Raw genomic sequence first — 21,600 nt, 5'->3', positions numbered from 1 at the left:
TATTCCAATAATAAGGAGATACACATAAAAACAATTTTATAAATCATCTTTAAAGCAATTAGTGCATAAAAATGATTGTACAAAATTTAAATAATAATAACGATAATAATTTTTGCCTTTACTTCTAAATTTGAAAATTAATAAATCTACTAAGCAGGCCACTAGGACTTCAATAATATTTAAATAAAAATTTTGAATAATACCGCAAAGTAAAATGGAGAAGTAAGATATTATAAAAGATGAAAGTTTTGTCTTACTAAATAACTCTAACGAGCAAAATGAAGCTAAAGGATTTTTTTCCAAAATTAATTTAAAATTAAATTATTAAAAAATTTAACATATATAGGCATCTAAATTCATCTAAATCTGAATAGAATATCATGTAAATTCAAGTAGCAATTTTTTCTCTGAAAGCATTTCCACAAAAGCAATATGAAAAATAATAAGTTAATAACAAATACATAATATAAATGAATAAAATACAAATAATAAAATAAATATCACATAAAATGCTATTGATTATTATTTATAGTATTTTTCACGTATTTTCAGTTTAAGATCTAATTATGTATGTATATTGTAAAATAATATTTTAGTTTTTGACATGTATGTCTCTTAATAATTAAAATACAAATGTTATTAAATAGTATATGTGTTTTGCATTTTTTTAAATAATCCCGATATTAAGCAATTACATACATGCTCAATATATTATGCATCTCTTTGTACACATATGTAAGAGAGGGATTCGCTAAATTATGCATATATATATTCGTGTATATATTTTCAATATGCGTTTATACACATATCAATATGTAATTTAAATATTACACGTATCACTACACTTACTTATAAGAATCAATAACGCATTATAAAAGTATAGAATACTATAGATAACGGTGCTGATGTGTTCGAAATACACTAATTCAACAAAATATTAGGCTATTAAATTAGCTTCAAAAACAATAACATAGAATGATTTTTAATCTCCGTATGGAATTGATACTTATGTATCTCGTTATATGTTCTGTTTCATATTTCAGTAATATACATTATTTGTTTATTAATTTAACTTCTTTATAAAAACTGAAGTGTAATATTTTTATGTTTTAAAAAGGCCTTCTGCAGCCTCACCAAATATCAATCATTTAAAATTCTGAATCAGTCGTTATAACATTTCCCACACAAATTTCAAATTAGTAGCAGAAAGTACTAAAGTATTAAAGACTGTAATTGCAAACACTGAGAAACGTTTCTAAGGATATCACTAATAAACGAATACTGCCATAATTATTTAAATATTATTCAGTATCATAAGACACTGAATTTCTAAATAGTATTTGAGACAAGTTAAAAGGAAAGTTCTAATATGGATTTAAATATAAAGCAGATTTAAATATATTTGCTGATGAGAATAAACTACTAGAAATCAATGCGCATTTTCACACTAAATTTACACAACTAAACTATTGGACTTATGTAGAAGAGAAAAAGCTTAAAATGGGAAAAGGTCTATGAAAGCAGGCTGATAAATGGCATCTTGTTAAGCAAAACACAAACCAAACTAAGAGTAATCAATCACTATTCTTTTCTAACTGATCCAAAGGAACGAAGAAAGAATAATTCTCGCCAATTCTTTCTTTTTTATTTGCGTGAGTCAAAACAGCCGGATGAAATAATAAAAATAGGAAGGAAAGCTTTACAAGCAATCGAATAAAATAGCAGGACAGTAAAAAAAGGTGGAAAGAAGAAATAGAGGGAAAAAAGTCGTACCGGAGTAGATAAAATGCCAAGATCTATCTGCAAACAAAAGAGGAATCGGAGCCATTATTCACAGAAATTTGAACCTCGAAAGTAAAGCACAGTAGAACTGTGAAAGGTCCTGTTGTAAGGCTGCCTTTCCACATCGTCACCACTCTTCTACTATCAACTTCAATCGCAGCAAAGTTTTGTGCTGTTGGTTTCCCAGCGAGACAATGTGTTGAACAATGGAACTACATTTACAGGTAGAGTCCGTTAACCTTAGCTTGCGCTATTGGATAAATCACCATAAAAAAACGAGTAGACATTCTCAATTCTTATTTAGATGGAGTGATGGTTTTTCAACTTTAGAAATTTTTATTTTGTTTGTTAAATTCTCTAGAAAAGGTTAACCAAGAAATACCACCTATCTGAATTGCCTTAATTTTATGCTTATAATTCCAGCTGGTTTATTTTGAACATAGGGTCAGTTTGAATGCCTAGGACACTGATGGCCTATGACACGCGTGTCATAAAAGACACGCGAACCATTTTGAGAGACACACATCTCACACTTCCGGAGTAGCCGACGGAGACAAAAAACAACATAACACCAAAATATTTGTATCTTGAAACGGTCTCATCGTTGTCAACATGTATTGTGCTTACCTCAGATGCATTCGCATGCAGTCTTGGCTGACGGATGACATAGATGGCAAGCGTACTTTTCTACATTTTTTCCCCGATTGGCGGGCACTATTTTGTCTTCATTCGACATTGGCAACTCCTGCGGCCGAAAGTGGTGGCCAATTTATAGCAGAGGCACCTAATAGTCGGCCACCGTTACCTCCTATGAAGGGACGAACAACTACAACCCTACCTTCTCCGGGATTCGAACGCGGGCCGTTCAGTATCGTAATTGTGCCCCCTAACAACTATATCATCTGCACGGCGTATTATTATACATGTGGCACGTAAGAAAAGTTAAGCTAGGATTTTTCATTGTTTAAACAAGCTGAGCTCGAACGGTTCACAATGACCAGCCTTGGAGACGCTCATAAGCACTGACTAAGACTTAAATTTTTTCAAATTTTACTTTCTCTGAGCAATGTAAACCAAATTAGACCTGAATGCAAGCTGTTTTAAGGAAGAAATAGCTCTTTAGTATTATAACTAGGTGATAAAAAAAGCCTTATTTTGCTTTTCATTAAAACACTCTTTTCAGTTTTCGGTTTTAATGTTACTGAACTCTTTGCACACAAGATTGATCAGTGTATCATATATGACACGCTTCATTTCGCTTTAATATTTTCGCTTTCATAGGCACACCATACGAAATATAAGACGAGAACGAACACCGGCAGCCCTACGAGACGTATTTGATACCTTGAAATTAATCGTTGCATTTAAAATTTTAACACGAATAAAAGATGATGGAGTGGAAATTTAATTGGCTGGAATTTACTACCTGACTGTTATTTACTATTTTTCTCCGCGTATTACTCAGAATGTAGAAATACTTGACACAGTGAAAGCGTTTTTAAAATTTGTCCGTAAGTAAAGTATAGAATATACTGTCCACCAATCTTTCACAACTACGTTTTTTGCTTCGTTAATGCGTAAAAATACTTTTAATATACAAGTGTAAGTATTTTGACATTATTAGTGATGTTCCGTACAGTCTTAATTTTAATATTATTTTAATTGCATAAATTAAGACTATTTATATGAAAAAATTTAATAATGTAAGTAAAACCTAAATATTTCTATAGAACACAAAATTTTGGGCTCCTAGCGAACCTTACGGGCTATAAAAAAAATTTGGGTGCAATAAATAAAATCAGAACTCCAAAATCAAAGGTTCACAAGAAAACTCCTTGCACTGAAAACAAAATGGCTAAAGCGGTTTTAAAATGTAAAAACATAAATAAATGCAGAAAATTGAGGGAATTTGCTTATTTTCCACATTTTCTCAGTAAAATATTAGCAGCTCAAATAATGTTTTAACAAATTGTACTTTCTTGTTGAAATTATACCTTGAAACGCGTGATTTTTTACTGCGATTCGATTAATTGATATAAAAAGGATTATGAAAGGATTTATATGATTTATGCCATCTATAAAGCAATACGTATGATAAATTCTACTATTTCTGACGCAAAAATATATTTGCCCGAAACTTTCAAATCTTAAGATATTATTTTTCAAACTTGACTGTAAATAATGAAGTGGTCTTATATAAATTTATTAAATTTTTAGTTCCTCTATTTTAATTAGTCACTTAGATAGAAATAATATAAAATATAACTTCAGTCATTTTTTTCTGTTTGTTTTAATTATGTTACGTGTTATTTATGATGTTTTGCCTTAACGTTTTACATTATTACGGAGAATTTTGTTGAAATCCAACTAAAATTTTTAATACAGGTGTTATGATTTTCTGTGTTTGAAAGTTATGATTTATTTTTAATAAAGATAACGCAGTAATCTTACAAAATTCTTTTAATATTACTTTTTATGAATGAATTTCACTACTTAATAGGCTTTTTTTTCCTTTAGATTATCAACTAAATAATGCACTTTAAATAAAATTCCCTATTTTCAACAATAGTTTTTACATTTGTACACTTTGTTATAACAGGTAAAGTAACTGAAAAAGATTTCGATAATGTATAATAAAAAGAATTTAATAGCAGTATAAGACGCACAGCGCACATTTTTCTTTGACGAATTTTTTATTGTCTGCATAGATTAAACACATAAAGTAATCATTCTGTGACTGAATGTCATCAAAATAAAGTGAAATGAATTCATATTTTATTTAAAGATAATTAAATAGATTAAATTATAAATATATCTAGTTCTTTTTCCCCACAATTTTTCGCATCCACTGAAATCAATTAGAAACAGCATATGAGAATCCAAAAAACAGCGTAAAGACTTTTATTAGGCATACAATAACTTCCTTTACTTTATTAAATTACTTAAACTGAGTTTATAAACCTTTTATTTAATTATTTTGCACAGCAAAAGCTTACTTTCGCAAAATAACTGCCAAGTTTACAGTGTCTATTAGATTAAAATTTTTTATCAGTTTACATCAAAGATTTCTTAGGTACTTTCTACGGCATTTATAAAAAAAAAGTAAATAAATAAAATAAAATAAAACTATTGAAGGTTCAAGTTCAAATTTATTTTGTAAGAGTTGATTCCAACTGTACAAAATAGATGATGATATTTTAGTCAAACTATTATTTTTGTGATAACACCAAGAAGTTAAACTAGACTGGAATGGGAATCAAGAATATTTTTGCTCGGCTGTATCTCTAAACTATTAAAACATTAGGGTACTATGCTCATTTCTTTTCCACAATTACTTTAAATTAAAGAAGAAAAGACTATCTTAACACAATTCTCCATTTCACGCGTCCTTACATTTCACAGACGGAAGATTATTCTTTTAAACAGCGTTCTTTCTTTCGTTTCCAGAATGCAGTCAGCATGGATTACAAAAGCTTTGACTTTTACACGTGCCATTTAATTAATACAGATCTACCCCTCAATTAACTGCAAAAAGGACACCGCTATCCTCAGCACGCCGCTCGGTTTCCCACTGTCCATAACGCTAAATTTAACTTCCATTCTCACCCAGATGGCATTTTCAGTGCCTTCTCAAAACCCCCTTCTCTCCAACAGCTAGCGAATTTAAGTTTGTTTTCCTTCACTTCGCTTCTCGCCGAGTGCCCTTGACAAAGATGAGGTTCTAAGGAAGTTTATGGATCGAGTTAATGGGCAATAAATCTCCTTGGGTAAGCAGAGATTCGCGTGCGTTACAGATTCCGTTTTATTTGCCTTCGCTTTTGTTTTCTTTTTAGCAACCCGCCGAGCTCGATTGACGACAAGGATTAGGAATTAACCCTTTCTGGAACACAGGGATCTATGCTATTGCTTCGATTCGGCATTTAATTAGCTGGATGGAGTTGAAACGGTTGATGGAAGCCATAGAAAGATATGAGTTAAAGTCTACCCTTTTGATTTAGAACTGAGCAGAAACCTTTATTCCCTTTTAATGCAGATATTTTATCAGCGCTTCTGCTTGGCTGCCTCTCTTGACCCGGATTTCACAATTAGCAAAGCGCTTAATTTCCGTTGGATGGAGGTCTGGACACTGCGAATTTCTTTAACCTCATCGATACTTTTACGATAAGGAATAATTAAAGAGAGCTTGGGAAATGAACCTTGCAATGCTGTTTAAGGACTGATGGAATTCTAAAGATCCTTCGCTACCTTAATTTGTTTTTAAGCATGATGGAGCTCAAAAGAAGTTTATTCAGGATTAGAAATTAATCCTCTCAAGACTCTAGGAATTTGTGCTATTACTTTAATTGGAATTTCATTATGTGAATGGAAATGAATTAGTTGATGAGAGGGATAGAGAGTAATACATTAAGATCTAGCCTTTGGGATTAGAAAAGTGAGCCTGCTTTCTTGCAGGGTATTCATTATGTTAGGTTATATACTTGATTTCCCATTAACAAAACCGAGCATGATCATGAAGAAACTACTATTTTGTTAAGCAATACTTAATAAAATTCTATAGTCATAACAAATATTCCACTGCATTCGTGACTTTATTAAATAAAGTCAGAGTTTATATTTTCCCCTCCTTCCAGCATGCAATCGTGGTGTAACGGTAGCCACTCAGCGCGTATGTCGAGAGTCCAAGTTCGAATCCTGGTGAGCGCTTTGCTCATTTTTCATTCCTGATTTAAAATAACCTAATGACTTTAAGAGTTTTAAAAGTCTTTGAGGAAATATCTCTTTTATGTAATTATGTAATAAGAACCTTGACACCTGATTCATATTTCTTTCGGCATTTATATTCTAAATAGTTATTAAAATAAATACCGAATTTTTAAAATACGAGAGCAAAATTTGACAGAACAATGCATAAGATCAAGAAAATGTAAGCCATCCTGAAGGAATGTTAAAATAATCATACCTTAGAAGAATGGTAACTAACTTGATATAGAACTTAGATTCAATAACTAGGGCCTCAAAAGACACTTACCTAAGAAAGAAGAAAAAAAAACAATTAGAATATTTATTTCAAACCACACTTGAATTGAATGGAAATAATTATACACCTATACTTATAGTATATCCATAACTCATACATAAAAAAATTATATTGTTCTTCGATGAGAAAGGTCAGTTTTTCTCTTTTGATCGTACATATTTCTTAATATTTCATTGTAGTAATAAATACATATTAACTGCAAATACTAATAAAAAGAAGGCTACAATAAATGAAGAGAATACATATTAAGGCAGAACTAATATAAATTAAAAATATAGATTAACTATAACGTGCATTAATTACAGCATGATAATATCTAGAAAAATGCACTTGATTTAAACGAATTAAAAAATATTATTTATTTTATATTAATGAAGCAACAGGGAAAAACACAAGGGCATTTCAAAGATACTTATGATAATTCCTACATGCTCTTAAAACATACAACTTTTACAACTTTAAATATTAAGTTACATATTGCATCAAAACATTAGAGGAAACATTTAGAATACTTATATTATAATCTATCCTTATAAGACATTTTCTCCCTCCTGTCCGCGTGCCTTCGTGGTATAACTAGAAGCATACTCGACACGTATTCGAGAGATCCAGGGCTCGAGTCCCGGTGAAGAAATGGCACATTTTTCACGCCTCCTGCTTTAGAAAACCTAATTACTATACAAATGGCGCCCGAGCTAAAAGGTGGTGAAGAATAATTCATAACCACTTGTATTTGGCGACTATGTCCCTAATCCCCAATGGTCTTTTAAAAAGGGGAGTATATAAGGTGGATTTAGGTAAACAGTAATATAACGCCCGAACTAAAAGGTGGTGAAGAATAATTCATAACCACTTGTATTTGGCGACTATGTCCCTAATCCGCAATTGTCTTTTAAAAAGGGGAGTATATAAGGTATTTTCTCCCTCCTTTCAGCATGCCTTCGTGGTGTAACAATAAAACACTCGGCGCGTATTCGAGAATTCCAGGTTTGAGTCCCGGCGAGGATATTGCTCATTTTTCATATATCCAGGTTTTACAAAAAACTTAATGGCTATGCATACTCATGTCTAATGAAAATAAATATATCAAGGTACATACAGAAATGAAGCAACACGATTTATTCTCTATTTCAGCAAACAAAATAGTAAAATCCTTGGAAAAATTATAACTCTGTTAAGAAAAATGAAAACTTGCAAGGGGAAGAAAGACATATTGCAATGTAAATATTTGGTTAGTTTAACATAAATTATAAACAACAACTTTCAAACCTGTTGTGGGATACGTTACAAACAAATGCTCAGCAGATACTCACTCAAAATATTTGCAAGAAATCTTTCGCGAGTTAAATTCGAACTCTTTACACAAGTTGCAACGAATCTCGTTAAATCTAAGCTAGTAAAGAACAGTCTTTAATTTTGAAAAGAAGAATACCAGGAAATCCACGCCTTAGGCTTAATTTATACATATCACATCAAAATCCCCCTCCACACACATACACAACTTGTGACAGAGGGCATCAAGCTATTACAGAGACAACCTTTTACACGTGACATTAGGCAGCATTCGTCGGGTTGGACAATAATTGCATTCGTCAAGGCAGTGGCATTTAGTCTCTTCCATAATAGGCGGCTCTTGATTTCCTTTGGCCTCATCAGCAGCGACCATCAGCCGGAATCCCGGAGGGAAATGGGCCGGATCTCCCGGATTTTCCGGCTCAACAGTAAGGAAAGACCGCTTGATCCCGGGCTCTTAGTGTCCGGAGCACAGTCCGATTGCAGCTTTATTACAGCAGGGGCCGGTCATCAGTGATAAGACGTTTCCTGGACCCTCAATTCGTTAACCCGGATTCCAGAAGGTGATACTCGCGGAGAAGGTTTCCTTCACTTTTTGTTTGTTTCTCCTTACCTTCTATTTTCAACATAGCCATTTGATAAATGGGCTTAAGGGATCTGGAATAATGGAGTACTGGACGGCCAGAAACTATTTAATGTATGGAACTGGCAAAAAATAATGACCATATGTTACTGAGGGAAAACGTACAGGATAACGTTAACATTTTCGCTAGTTGCAGTAATCAGTTATTCATAATTCCACTATTCAGATGTCTTTTAGATTTCAGTAAAACGTTCAAAATTATAAAAAAAAATTGAAAGGTTTCAAATTTTAAATTACGTCCAAAGGGGAGTTTTTTTAACGTTTTGTGTGTCACCTTTATTTATTAAATAGCATATTCTTTGCACTTAAACCATAAAATTCAGTTCAATACCAATGTCGCAAAATAATTTTAAAATGAGCATATCTTTAGAATTTCCGATACACAGTTCCGCGCGCTTCAGATAAAAAGGGTTCCTGCCCCCTTAGAGTGCTGTCGTTTCTCGCTTTTAAATCGTTGAGTTTGTTACTCAAAAATTCGTTACAGTTTTACAAAATACGAAATCGATAATAAAACAAATTCCAAATTTCAAATTTGGTCTTCCACATGCCCATATTCGTCGGAGGATTACATTGTTAAAAATTCGATGGCTCTATGTACCGTTGTTTTATCACAATGCGAGAAATATACATAACTTTATGCAGATTTTTCATTATTTAATTTCTTCAAATAAGGACTCTAACATTTAGTGGCAACAGTTTGAAAAGCGATTCGCCGTTTATAGTGATTCAACGCGAAATCGCAAAACGGAAACAATAGTCCTTCAGGGAGAAAGCCACTCTGGACTAAAAATGAATAAAATAATAATTTCCAGCTTTAGAATCGTCATTTTTTAACATACTTCAAATAATAAAAATTAAATTTTCTTCGATTACTTCTTGAACGAATTCAAAGCATTTAAATGATAATATAACGGCTCTTCTGTAATTCTTTCTAAATGTCTTTCGGAATAACTACATTGGTTTGGATATCTTTCTTTTAATTCAGACCTTTCATTTGTAAGACTTTAAAACATTTTATTTTTCATGTAATTATATAGCTCTTCTGAATTCATTCTTTGTGTAATAATAACGTTTGCGCTGCTTAATATTCATGGCATATATTCACGAATATATTTCCAGACGTTATTAAACTCCTGTCCTTGAAAATAATTGGGATACTTTTAAAGTAGTGAGTTATGTACAAGGTATTTGTTTTCTTTTGTAATATATGCTGCATAATAAGTAAAGTTTTCAAAAGTTAGCTAAAAAGACAAAAATAAATTAAAATTTAAACCTCGTAAAATATTCATTAATATTCTGTTTGTATTTTTATTATATGAAAAACCTTAAACTCCTGTGCTGAGACCTTTACATATTCTGACCTCATACTGTAGGGTTATCAGGTTTATTTTTGAGTAGTAAGCACGAAAAATGAGATATGCCCTCCCTGGGATTCGAACTGGGTCCTCCCGGATGTTAGCCTGATGTGCTTCCAATTACACCACGTAGGGGGGGCGATGCTCATTTAAAACGCTTATAAATATCGTAAAGGAACATTTTTATAAATTATGTTATTCGCTACCGATCCCAAAGATACGACAGTTAGATGAGGCCGGTTGCAACATTCTTGGACCACTTTGAATAATGGATAATGCACGCATTTTTGTAACTTAGAGTACCTCTGTGGGGAATTGAAGTACATAAAATATGTCGATTTTCAGATCCACTCAAGTGACTAGAAATAAAGAAAAACACATGCCAGTGTACATCTTCAAATGTTTTTAACCAGAATTAGGATACCGCTTGGCAAAATATTCTACCAGTGCTAATGATCTTTAGTCAACTTTAGACACATCAAAGCACCTCCCCATATAGATATGCGAATGTTTCATTGGCTACATTGCGACAATTATTTTCAGGTTTCACTGAGAGTTAAGACTAAGTTAACCACTGTTACGTCTTAGCCTCGATTAATGTCATATATGTTGGCTCATTTATTCGTAGCAGTCTAATTTCCTGCGCAAGCTGGTCAGTGACTTTTAAGTTGTGTAATATAAGAAACAAGCAAGTACGGTGCTTGAGTAAAACTTGTTCTTGTGACATTTCGTACTCTAAAGGACAAGTAGCCTTAATCTTTTTAACTATTTCACACCGAAGCCGCCGAAACGCCCGTGCATTTAGACATCGACAGGTCGCCCGAACGCCTGTGTCTTTTTCTGTCTGGTGCTTTCCGCCATCACCTTGGTACGTACTTCATTGGTTTCGGCAACTGTTAAATGACATGCAAATCATTCTTTTGAAGCGACTAAACATAGCTCTTTTATATGAATACCCTTTTCCTCTACTTAGTTTCAACGTTTAGTTACTGATGCTCGCTATTGTAATCCTGCCCTAAGGAGAAACTGTACACAATGGGTGAAACTGCACAAAGATCCCCAACAGAGAAGTAATCGCTCCTCTTGTTAATGCTGTAGCATTCTTCTAGGCATGGGGGAAGGAAATCCATTCCAACAAAATCTCCTATATACAGGCGTTTCAGATGTTTGAGAGGAGCAGATTTTGGCGTCTACAGATATGTAAGAGTTAAGGTATAATAAGTCATTCTAGCAGTTTTCTATTGAACACTTTTATCTTAAAGTATAATCTATCCAAGGTGGCTAAATAAAGGGTTATTCGGTTTTAAGTTTTAATCTATACGTGTGTGAAGTTGTAAATAGTTCAGGGCCATAATTCATCAACCTCAAAGGAATAGCTCTGCTAGAAATACCATTAGATAGGTGACACATGATAAGCACATGATGCGAGTTTAATCGCAAAATTATAAGGTGACAGATACACGCAGGCAAGGATCACGCATATATAATAGCAAAACGTTTTATTCCGAAACATTTTCAGTTGAAAATCATAATTACTAAACACGATCTAATTACCTGTGCGAGGTGTTTACATTCATGAGGTTTCATGAACTGTTAAAAAATTTAGTGTATTTTAATTCTCATCATCATTACATCATTAAAATCATCAGATATATTAGACACGTTTTTTAATGCAACAGCAAGAAGTTATGGGCAAGCAAAAGCAGCCAATCGCAATAATTAGTTAATAAGTGTAATAAATACACTAATTCAGCCCAAAAAAATCGAACTTGCAACAAAAACAGTCAGTTAACGAGGTTAAAAACACAATAAATTAATTCCACAATCGGACAACGCAATCCGATTGAAAAATGAATATTAATTTCTCATAAAGCAAAATCCGACATCGATTGTGCGAGGTTGTTCACCCGCCCGCCCAACAAGATTTCCTATGAAACAGACTCAATGGTTGATAATGGACAATAGGCCATCGATATAATTCCTCGTAAATGACATCAGCTGTACCATTAATGCGTCGAGAAATCCATTTTAATGACTTCTGTACTAATGTTAAAGAGTTTGTCTGGCATCGGCTTAATCACGCTTACCCCACACTCACTCAGAAAGGCAAAAGGAAAAAAGGGAAAAAAATGCGAGGAAAATTAATGAACGAAACGCTTTCACCCCTAAAACCATAGCGAAAGAGGAAAATAGTAGGGAAAAAACGGCTTCCGAAGTAAATTATTTTAGGTAATTAGCCTGAATCTGCGACTTTTTTTCCTTCTATTTCCATCTTATGTGTTTTGTTTCGCTGAGAATTTTATCAGTTTAAGACAGACTTAAATTATAGGCCTTCAATTAATATTTCATTTTGCGCGTAATTGCCTGATTGTATGTTCCATGTCATTTAAAAAAAACGCTCATAGATTAATATATATGCTAAGCGATAATCTACTAATTACGGGTTTAATCCAAGACAAAAATATTTCCAATATAAACAGACATAAGACAACAAAAATTATTCAATATTTGACCTTAGTGGGCAGCTAATTGTTGTCTACTTTTATAGATAATTGATTGATGCAGTTGCATTAAACATTAGGGTCATATATATATAATGTTGCAGTTTGAAAACAAGACGCAGTATATGAGGTAAAATTAACAAACTGGAAAAATTAACAAACAGGTACAACGTATTTTCTCCCTCCTTTCTCCATGTCTTCGTGGTGTAACGGTAGTACACTCGGTGAGTATACGAGAGATCTAAATTCGAGTCCCGCCCGGCGAGGGCATTGCACATTTTTCACCTCTCTTCCCCCCCGCAAAACAACTAACGACTCTACAGTGGGGCTCGAGCTATAAAAGAAGATGGATGATAATTCTTCACAACCAGAATTGGGCGACTGGGACCAATAATCTCTAGTCGTCCTTTAAAAAGGGGGAGTATATAAGGTATTTTTCTCCTTTCTGCATGCCTTCAGTGGTGTAACCGTAGCACACTCGGTGCGTATTCGAGAAGTCCAGGTTTGAGTCCCGGCGAAGGTATTGCACATTTTCATCTCTCCTGCTTTAAAAAAAACACCCTAATGCCTCTATAGTGGCGCCCGAACTAAAAAAGACGTTGGATAATGATTCTTCACAACCAGATTTGGCGAATGGGTCCCTAAGCTCCAGTCACCCTTTAAAAGAACTAGGTTTTAACCAGAGGCTCTGAAGTATATGGCAGAGATGTTAGGAAAATCTATACTGTGAGGGATTTTTCTCCTTACTTATAGGATATCTTCGTGGTGAAACTGTTAGCACGTCCGGCTGGCAGTCCGGAGTTCAAACCGTGGCCAGGTCACTGTTGTTTTTCCACGGCTCCAATATTCGTCGCCATCTAGATTTGGTGACTCTGTCGCCGACTTCCTAGTTGCCCTACGGATGTACGGATTGTATTTTCCTTACAGCACGCCTTCGTAGTGTAATCTGCTAGTAATCGGGAGGACCGAGTTTGAATCACAAGTAGGGCATACCTTGTTTTTTTATGCCTACAGCTTAGGGAACAATCTGATGATCCTACAATATGAGGTCAGAGTATGGGAGGGAAAGCAGTTGACCTTTTTATCATGACAATGCTTTTTGTCACAGTGTAATTTTTAACTGAACCATATGGTGTAATTTTTGAGACTTTTTCTGAATGAAAACACACCATTTCCTTTCGTCTTTATTCTTTGACTATAGTTCAGTGAGATTGACTTTTCATGTAACACTTGATGGATGATATTTAGATAATGCCGATAATGATTTGATAATTATTTGCAATAATTTTGATAATGTTGGCCAAAAATCTATGAGCAAAATTTTAGTCAATATTCATTTGACTCCTCACCACCAGTCATTATCTGCATCTTATGATCCCATAAAGCAAAGCATTTATTCTAAAAAAGGTTAATAAGAATAAATAATAAATGCTAATTTTGAATTTATTTATCTGTGAATTTATCTCTGAATTTTATTTATTTATCTATGAATTTGAAACGAGTATTAATCTCATTTCAAATTGTCCCTGTACGCATGAATAAATTTGACAATTCCAAATTTGTGAATATATCTGGAATCAATATTTAAGCGAGTTTTATTCAGAACTAAAATCAAGGAAAAGAGAAATTCGTATGTAACCGGAGCAAATTCTTTTGAATATAAATTTTTTAGAAAACGTTTCAACACAACGTCTAGTTTCATACATAATCTCTCTCTTGGGATTTTAATGCAATCGGAACCTAGACGCGTCTCTCATATTTTTTGTAAAACTTTTCTATATTCAAGAGGAATTCAGATCGATTTCCTTCTTTTACCTTCATTTTTAAGAAAGTAACAAGTACAGTGAACATTTAAAAAATGTCTTGAAATGAAAGAAGCTATTTAAGTATATATATTATATTCTACAAAGCATATTTCTTCTAATTTAAGAGTCCATGTATACAGAAGCCTATAAAATACGTATTCCAAATAGAGAAGAACGAAATTGCATTATATATAAAGCAGGAAATAATTTTTCTCTGTAATATGATACTGTATATTTCTATGCAAATGCCAGTTTATTGGCTTTATACTAAACAAATGCATAAACAGGCTAAAGATACAGATAAGTTTCTTAGCTATTAGTTAGCGTTATCAAGTTAAAGATGATTGTTTATCAGCGGAAATAATATTTCAAACCGGTGACTTATTAAAACTTGAAACAGACAGCGTTAGAATGTATAAAGCAGAATTATCATAAAATTATATAATATGTTAATGTATAACATATGAAACATAACAATACTAACATATGGAGTTACAAATAAAGTCGAAAGATTAGTAGAAATAGTTTAAATAATAACTGAATAATAATATTAGCTGAAAGATTATAAGAATAATATTTTCCCTTTATTATTACAAAAATCTGATGTCTACACTGCATTGATTTCCTTGTATGGCCTAATAAATTAAACACATTTTTTGCTGCATTTCATTTAAAATTTTTCCCTCGAATTTCATTAGAGATATAAATCTCATTCAATTAATTCAGTTCTCACTTCACGGCAAAGACAAAATAAATAAAAACTCAAAACAACTTCCTTAAAAATTGTAAAATACAGAAAAATATAAAGCACTATATACAGTTGCAATAGTTAAAAAGGGGGAAAAATTACAATTAAAATTGGAGTTTCTAAGCAAAAACAAGCAATTCGGCCAGCAGGCAAAAATGCAGATTTTTCGGTGCACAATACTGAAAGTTACTTTTCATTCCCTTCGGCGAAAAGTCATTGAACGTGCAGAAAATGACTTGATTCAATATTCTACTGAGTTTCAAATGTAAACAAGCGGCGAGTCATTAGGCTTAACTTGTCAATTAAACTTTCAAATAGTTGATAATTCTACAACTATTTCATATAAGATTAACTGAAGTCATAAAAACCTTAACCGGAACATAAAAAACCACATAACTTCATCTCACTTTTGAAGCAAGAAAATGCACAATTTACCAAAATATAAGAATACAAAAGAACTAAGCTCACCACGCCAAAAAACGGAGTGGGAATATTACCCAAAATGTTTGTGATTACAATACTACATTTATTTCGTACAAGGAAGTTATAATGTATTTCTTCCGCCTTCTTAGTGTAATGATCAGAACGTTCGGTGCGTATCGAGAGGTCCATGGTTCAATTCCCGGGTAGGTTATTACCTATTTTTCCTCTCTCCTGCTTCTATATAACCTATTGTCTCTATAGTGGCGCCCGAACTAAAAAAGGTGGTGAATGATGATCCTCCACACCAGGATTTGGCGACTGGGTCGCCTAATCCCCACTCGTCCTTTAAAAGGCAGTATATAAGGTATTCCCCCGTCTTCTTAGCATGCCTTCGTGGTGTAATAGCCAGCAAACTCGGCACGTATTTGAGAAGTCCGTGGTTCGAGCCCCGGCGAGGGCATTGCTCATTTTTCATGCCTACTGCTTCGAAATAACCTAACGTCTCTACAAAGTAACAAAATAAATTCCATTATTAAATAAATTGTAATTATTTTAAAAACTTAATGTTTTTACGTTATGGCATTTTTATTCTTTTCATATAAAATACAAAATATTAAACTCGAATATTTACTTCAGTATAGATCAAATCAAATCACAGAACGCAGCAAATTAATATTATTTCTCCAATATATTTCCGTTATTAAGATACGATAACTATTACTACGATTATAAACCGTAGGAATTGTTCTACATTTACCAAGGATTCATTCACGTTTCTTCAGTAGTGGTACTACGCCATTTATTCAAATTAAAAAGGTTATAACTTCGTATAAAAATTGCAATTATAGCTTATTAAAACATCATTGAAAGATGAATAATTTTTATGAATTAAACAATACCGTGATTCAACCTATTAATTCTATTTATAAATGAGAAAATATTTTACTCCTTCGCGCATTCGCAGTTTTATATAGTAAATACTTTTGACTCAAAATTTTATGAAAAGTCGAAGACTTTTAATTGATAATTTATGAATGCATAAATTGCTCAGTAGCTCCTATTAATTAATGTATATAAATGTGTTATTTTAATATTGTTGTAAATAATGTAAGCGAAAAATCTTTGAAGATAATTAAAAACCTTGGTTTTATTTATACATATGTCTTGTGAATCGTTTTATCTGATCCGAGGCATGGTATTTAATACGTAACAACGAATGATTTTTGAATCTATTGAAAAAATCAACTGCTGTTCGTTTCTAGAAAGTACTGAATAAAAAATCATATTACGCATCAGCAAACAGTGGCTCAGAGGGGTTTCTAAAAGGCATCGGGACAGCAGAAGTGCATTCTAAATTTAACCTCAGAAGTACTTCCGTTCTTGAAAGCAAATATCAGAAGCAATGCATATAAGTAAACAAACAAATAAATAAAAAATACAATTCATCAAAGAAGTAGAAAAATGTCATCGTTGTTCCCCTTCTTATCTTCTTCCAAAAATGACAAAATGCCATACCCCCAATATGCTACCTTTGGATGTTCCAAAATAGAACGATTACGCTGTAGCATCGGAGGTCGTCGTCGTTAAAGAACTCGACATCGCTGTCAAGGGCACAACCTTGTCTTTAAGAAAAGTTTTCCTTCAAGATAACAAAAATAAAACTCCAGATCTACCCTCTTTCTCTGTTCAAGATGTGAAGGGGGGGCGAAGAGACAAAACTTGCGGATATAAGAACGGAGTGAGTGAACGCAATGCTATTTGCAGGGCCATCCCCAAAATATTGGGGTAAAAGGGGGAAGATGGATATTTTTAAATCCATAGCTTCTTGAACATGTGTGTTTTACCAGACAGCTGCGTCTAGAGTCTGAATGAAAAGGATCTCTGCCAAACTCCCCATTTCCTCCCCTTGGCAAGTTTGGCAGTGCAGATATGTATTTCATGTTGTGATTTGTTTTCCTTGAATCTAATTTGAGGCTGACCTGCGAATTACTGTGTTATTTTATTAGCATCTGTTTGTAATAACAAAAACTGTAAAAGTACCTTAAGATTTTACCAGTGACCGAAAACTTCAATAATTAGATTTCTATTTCAGTTGTAAAATAATTATCCCAAAGGGGTGTTAGACCCAAAAGGCTATTAGTCTAAAAACGGCATTTTGCGTCGTTTCACTTTCTGCGTTGATTGAATTTTCAAACTGTTGCCACCAAATATTATCGCCATGTATTATATTTAAAGAAACTAAATAATGAAGAATTTGCATGAGTGCATGAATGTTTTTCGCAACGTGAAGAAAGAACGGTACCTAGAGCCATCAGATTTTGAATAACGTAGTCCTCCAACCGAACATGGGCACTTGGAAGCCAGAATTTTGAATTTCGAATTTGTTTTATTACCTATTTAAATTTCGTTAACCGATAACGAATTTTTGATTAACAAACTTAACGATTTTAAAGCAAGCAATGGTAACACTGCACGGGAAAAAATAACATTTTTTATCTCTAGAGTGCGAGAGTGTGTATCGGAAATTCTAAAGATATGCTGTTTTTAAATATTATATGATATTGCTGTTGATTTGAATTTTATACCTTTAAAGTGCAAAAAACATGATATTTAATAAATAAAGGTAACACACAAAACATTAAAAAAAACGCCCTTTTAGGCGTAATATAAAATCTGAAGGCCTTTCAGATTGCCTCCTTTCTTTCTGTCTTTCTTTCTTAAATTCTTTTACATATGTACAGTCACACAAATACGCCAGAACTCAAGGCAAAAGATCTCCTATCAGACTCTTTTTGACGATTATTTTTCCCTCATGAAAGGGATAAATTCGATGTTCTCTGAAGATGGATGGTTAACAACAAAAGTAAAATACAATTTCTTGAAATATGTTAGTTTCTTAGTAAGTTTGTTGCTATTACGCTTTCTTGCATATTTCTATTGGCAATGGACTTCGTGGCTCTGTTCCATTGCCAGAATAAACTTGTCTAGGAATTCCATGCATCCGTCTACACGTAAATAAATACAACAAAGAGCTACAAAAATGAAGTAAAAGCTTTCTCAAATTTACTTATGTTACTAATGTAAGTATTTTATACAATATTTAATCATACATCATATTATTTGTCTTTTAAAACTTTTATTTAGTCTGTGTTAAGAATTTATGCAGTGATTAAAAGTTTCAATTTAAATATCGCATATTATACTCTTCACACAAGATATGGACAAATAAATAGTGTATAAGAGTGTATAATTATAAATATATTACCGAGTTATATGTATATTATCGAGAATTATATCTGATATCTAGTATTAAGGTTTGCACTTATGTCTAGTTTCTTTACTCTGGACAGCTAATCTCAGTTGTGATTTGGTGACTAAGGTCCGCATATATGTTTAAAAAAATTTTTAGAAATATTTTTTAGAATGATAACTACTCCATATTTCACAATTATTTTGGCATAAATTACAAATATTTATCAAAACAATTGTGCATGTAAAATAACATTGACATCAATGCAAAATTGTATAAAGAAATTCAAAATACACTTTTCTGGGAAATAATGACATCCTTAAATCTCAATGGCTTAAAATGAAATGCAAGTCACGAGAATCTGGACGCGAATGCGAAGAATAGCTTTATCGGAGTCCTTCGATAATTTTCTCGCATTTTTAACAAATTCTGAAGACAGTCAATCCTAAGATGGTTGAAATGCAAAAATATACGTACATTCAGAAGTTCAAGGTGAAATGTAATAATTTCTTTCATATTAACCACCAAGTGCAGGAAAGGACCGCATTAAGATGCACGTCACCAGTTGACAGTCAATGTATAAGTATTGTATTTCAACCAAAAATCAAACTCGTGTGGCATTTCTATGTTTTTGTTTTAGGAAATACGGCTAGACTGGTTATTTCGATCTTTGATGGGTTTGATTGGTGGCAGATAATTATTGTTTGATTGAAAATCATGAACATACGTATTAATTCCTCGTATGTTGTTGCAATAGCAAATATAGACATAGAAGCAGAAATATTAGGTTTGTGTCATTAATTATCGCACACGTTCTATTAATAAATAAAGAAATAAAGAAAATTTGAAAGCTTTTAGATTTTATATTGTGCACAAACGTTCGTTTTTTTTCATCGACAGACACATACACGTTTCGAGCGCATTTGATTTATCGCCACATTGTGCTAAAAAGATTTAAAAACAGTATATCTTTAGAATTTCTGATACACAGTCACGCGCGCTGGATAAAAAATGTTTCATTCGTTACAGTGTTGCCACTGCTCGCTTTGAAATAGTTGACTTTTTTAATCAAAAATTCGTAAAAGTTTTACAAATTGTAAAATAGACAGTAAAACAAATTCGAAATTCCGAATTCGGGCTTCCAGGTGCCCATGTTCGGGTGGAGGACTCTGTTATTCAGGACTTGATGAGTCTAGGTAATGTTGTTTTTTCACAATCCGAGAAATATTTATACATTCATATGGATTCTTCATTTTTTAGTTTTTTTAAATATAATACAGTGCGATAATATTTAGTGGCAACAATTTGAAAAGTGATTCGGATATTTAAAAGGACTGGAAGCAAAATGCCCTTTCGAGACTTTTGGCCATTTGGTCTAATAAATAAAATAAAATAAATAATTAAAAATAAATAAATAAATGAAAATAAATTTACTGAAAAAATAGCGACCATTAATATTATTTTCTAAAAATGCCAGTTCTCTTCATCTCAAATGTAATGATTTTAGAATATCATAGAATGAGAATTTATTATTTTAGCTTTAGGTAACTTTGAGAACAACTAATAACTGCAAGAGCTCTTTTGCTGTTGTTACTGTCCAAAATAACATTTAATACTTTACAACAAGCTTTTTGTTGCAATTTCGCTTTTAGCTCCAGTTATGAGTAATGGAATATAATCTCTTACAATTTAAGAGATAAAGGAATGAACACCAACAAATAGCAAAATGAAGAACAGTAAAACGTTCTAAATTTTAATATAGATAATAATGGTGAAAAAAGACAATGGTGATCTGAGAAAGCTCTAGAATGTTTCTATCAGTCCTAGAAATAATACCGTATTATAGAAAAAAAAATAAGACAAAAAAAAATTGGTTCGTAAAATTAAAAATGCAGCATTATTTAATACAAGTGTTTTCTAAAATTGTAACTTCTAAAAAATTGTTGTGCAAAAATGAGATGATTTGTGCATTATTCTAATGAGAATATGATGCCTAATTAATACTTTTATTCTTTTAACTAAAATTAGTTTTTTAATTAAGCTGAATGCAACCTTATTAGAATAGGAATATCTAATACTATACTATATTACTGATATTAGAGCTTAATATAGCTCTTGGAAACAACTATGCATTGCAGCTAGTTTTTGTTAAACATAGTTTTCTCGATATATTCATCGCATTTTTAAAAATTCAGTTTAATTCATGAAGGTATTGCTATTATAACCATAAATGAAAATTGATGTCTTTAAGAATTATAAAAATAATTTATAATGATGTAATTTCTTTTGCATTAGGCAATTCTTTTAATTTATTCATTCAATCACAATGCAATTTATTGGAGTTTCTTTAAAATTATTTATTTATTTATTATACATTAGAACAGAATTTTAAAGAAGAAAATTTCCATTTGTCGAATTTGTGTTTTTGGATTTTTAGGGTTTGATCGTGCAAAAATACTTTGCATACTTTAGTTTGCTACATTTATTTGCTATATCTGTAGAGACATTAGGTTATTTTGAAGCAAGAGAGATGAAAAATGACTAATGCCTTCTCCGGGACTCGAACCACGGGCTTCTCGAATACGCGCCGAGCGTGCTGACTACTACACTACGAAGGTATGCTAAGAAGGCGGGAGAAATACCTTATATATCAAGTTTGAAATTTTAAAATTTGAAGAGAAAAATATTAACTAAATCTTAACAGTAAAAAAATACAAATTTTCATTATCATTAGTTACACAACAATTAATTAAAATATCGTC

The 21,600-nt window shown here is 32.4% G+C and overlaps 1 protein-coding gene across 4 annotated transcripts in view; it reads right to left on the bottom strand.

The window, feature by feature from the left end:
* LOC118188260 (irregular chiasm C-roughest protein-like) overlaps positions 1-21,600 on the bottom strand; it is an 824,083-nt gene that overhangs the window by 462,458 nt on the left and 340,025 nt on the right. The window contains exon 3 of one of the 4 annotated variants that reach the window (XM_085814197.1): positions 6,743-6,811. The exons of the other annotated variants lie outside the window; for them this stretch is intronic. The gene's annotated coding sequence lies outside the window, so the exon portion shown is untranslated. The remainder of the gene's footprint in view (positions 1-6,742; positions 6,812-21,600) is intronic. 4 annotated transcript variants of the gene reach the window in all.

This window comes from Stegodyphus dumicola, chromosome 1 (assembly GCF_044657685.1).
Source record: "Stegodyphus dumicola isolate Sdum_Otavi_A_Nest chromosome 1, ASM4465768v1".
Lineage (NCBI taxonomy): Eukaryota > Metazoa > Arthropoda > Arachnida > Araneae > Eresidae > Stegodyphus > Stegodyphus dumicola.
This window is presented reverse-complemented; position numbering and strand designations above follow the sequence as displayed.